Below are 3,082 nucleotides of genomic sequence, written 5' to 3'. Positions count from 1 at the left end.
GATGTAGAAAGAAATCTTATGGTTATAAGGGTCAGGGAAAAATTAGGAGGTTGGGATTAACATATACATATACTATATATAAAATAGATAACTAATAAGGACCTACTGTATAGCAAAGGAAACTCTACTCAGTACTCTGTAATGACCTATATGAGAAAATAATCTAAAAATGTATATGCTTAACTGATTCACTTTGCTGTATATCTGAAACTAACACAACATTATAAATCAACTATACTCCAATAGAAATTTAAAAATAAAAAATAAGTTACTTAGGAAGTAAAAAACATTTTTAATTAAAAATGATTTCATATGAATTTGGAAGATGAATGGAGGTTGAGGAATATATGGGAGCATCCACTTCACAGAGCTGTGGTAAGTAACAAACATGAAAAAGTGGGTAAAGAGCTTGGCCAGTGCCTTAAACATATTAATAGAGGAAGCACTCCAACAGCGAACACCAGTTAAGAATTTTAAGAAAGGATGACAATATCTATATTATGGTGAACACTTTTTGGATATAGGTTACCTTCAGCAAATCCTTTTGTTTGAATCTGTCTCCTCATCTGTAAATTGTGACTAGGAATATCTACATATGTTTGGTCACAAGGTTAATAATTTGATATTATGTGCAAAGCCCAAGCTCTAAGCTTTGGTTTTGAAATATTTCTGAATTACTGAAATAAAGAGGTGGAGACAGCAAGCCTATAAAATCCCTTACAAAAAGTTTGGCAGTGAAATAAAGGAGTGAGTGTGATCAAGATACACAGAGCTAAGGGAGAGTGTTTCAAGACAGGAGAAATCAAGTATATATGTTTATTTTCAGAAGAGAAAGAAATAATGAAGAGTGATAAGATAAAGCTATGAAAAAAGAACCGATGATTAACTTATGAAACAATATTATTGAAGGAATGGGAGTAGATGGGCTCTAAAGCATGGGAAAGGCTTTATCTCAGTGATCTTTCCTGTGAGAGCTGAAATCTGGGAAAGTATTTTCATGGTGTGTCCCAGCTTGAGTATGTTTCCACCTTAAGCTTGAAGAATATTCACTGACCCTTACAAGTTTGAAAGTGAAGAAGAACTAAAGAGCCTCTTGATGAAAGTGAAAGAGGAGAGTGAAAAATCTGGCTTAAAGCTCAACATTCAGAAAACTAAAATCATGGCATCCAGTCCCATCAATTCATGGGAAATAGATGGGGAAACAGTGGCTGATTTTATTTTTTGGGGCTCCAAAATCACTGCAGATGGTGACAGCAGCCATGAATTAAAAGACACTTACTCCTTGGAAGGAGAGTTATGACCAACCTAGACAGCATATTCAAAAGCAGAGATATTACTTTGTCAACAAAGGTCCATCTAGTCAAGGCTCTAGTTTTCCAGTAGTCATGTATGGATGTGAGAGTTGGGCTATAAAGAAAGGAATTGATGCTTTTGAACTGTGGTGTTGGAGAAGACTCTTGAGAGTCCCTTGGACTGTAAGGAAATCCAACCAGCCCATCCTAAAGGAGATCAATCCTGGGCGTTCATTGGAAGGACTGATTTTGAAGTTGAAACTCCAATACTTTGGCCACCTGATGTGAAGAGCTGACTCATTTCAGAAGACCCTGATGCTGGGAAAGATTGAGGGCAGGAGGAGAAGGGGACAGCAGAAGATGAGATGGTTGGATGGCATCACTGACTGAGTGGATATAGGTTTGGGTAGACTCTGGCAGTTGGTGATGGATAGGGAGGCCTGGAGTACTGCGGTTCATGGGGTCACAAAGAGTCAGACATGACTGAGCGACTGAAATGACTGAACCGACAGAACCGACAAGTTTGAATGTGATCATCATCATAATAATCACTTCCTTGCTTTTCTTGTTGTATAATAAAAATCATCCGTCCCCCCCAAAATAAAAGAAATTTAGAAAGATATTTGACTGAATAAAAAAATGAGAGAAATATATTTACTTGAGTAATGCCTTATACAAACACCTTACCCCCAAATTATTGCTAGATTCCAGATATCCTTATACAATTAAGCCTCAGTAATTTGAATTCCCACTTCATATAAACACTGATTAGCACAAGGTATGTGCTTGTTCCTTTAGTACCCTGAATTAACATTTGAGCACTTTTAATTTTGGAAGTTGTGTAAAAGGAACATTTTTAAGGTATTTTTGGCAGGTGCTTTGGCTAGCTTAACTGAATCTATTCATTAGTACAAGGGGACATTTTCCACTAGTTGAAGACCAACCATAAGGTAAAGCTTACTGAGTAAACATTTCTGTTTACTTGTCATGGCAAATTATTTGATTTACATTTGAACTAGTTTGCTATAGACAATAGATTTCCTTGATAAATTAATAAATAACACATAGGGGCCAAGGTACATGGCTGGTAATATGTTAAGGACAACATAACATTGAAAGGTTTTAAATAAAGTGAATAATAATATAATTCAGTTCAGTTCAGTCACTCAGTCGTGTCCAACTCTTTGGGACCCCAGAATTGCAGAATGCCAGGATCTCTGTCCATCACCAACTTCTGGAGTTCACTCAAACTCATGTTCATCGAGTCTGTGATGCCGTCCAGCCATCTCGTCCTCTATCGTCCCCTTTTCCTCCTGCCCCTAATCCCTCCCAGCATCAGTGTTTTTTCTGAGTCAACTCTTCGTATGAGGTGGCCAAAGCACTGGAGTTTCAGCTTTAGCATCAGTTCTTACAAGGAACACCCAGGACTGATCTCCTTTAGGATGGACTGGTTGGATCTCCTTGCAGTCCAAGGGACTCTGAAGAGTCTTCTCTAACATCACAGTTCAAAAGCATCAATTCTTCGATGCTCAGCTTTCTTCACAGTCCAACTCTCACATCCATACATGACCACAGGAAAAGCCATAGCCTTGATTAGATGGACCTTTGTTGGCAAAGTAATGTCTCTGCTTTTTAAAATGCTATCTAGGTTGGTCATAACTTTCCTTCCAAGGAGTAAGCGCCTTTTAATTTCATGGCTGCAGTCACCATCTGCAGTGATTTTGGAGCCCAGAAAAATAGTCTGACACTGTTTCCACTGTTTCCCCATCTATTTCCCATGAAGTGATGGG

The sequence above is a fragment of the Bison bison genome, unplaced genomic scaffold, assembly GCF_000754665.1.
Source record: "Bison bison bison isolate TAMUID 2011002044 unplaced genomic scaffold, Bison_UMD1.0 scf7180017864519, whole genome shotgun sequence".
Taxonomy (NCBI): Eukaryota; Metazoa; Chordata; class Mammalia; order Artiodactyla; family Bovidae; genus Bison; species Bison bison.
This window is presented reverse-complemented; position numbering follows the sequence as displayed.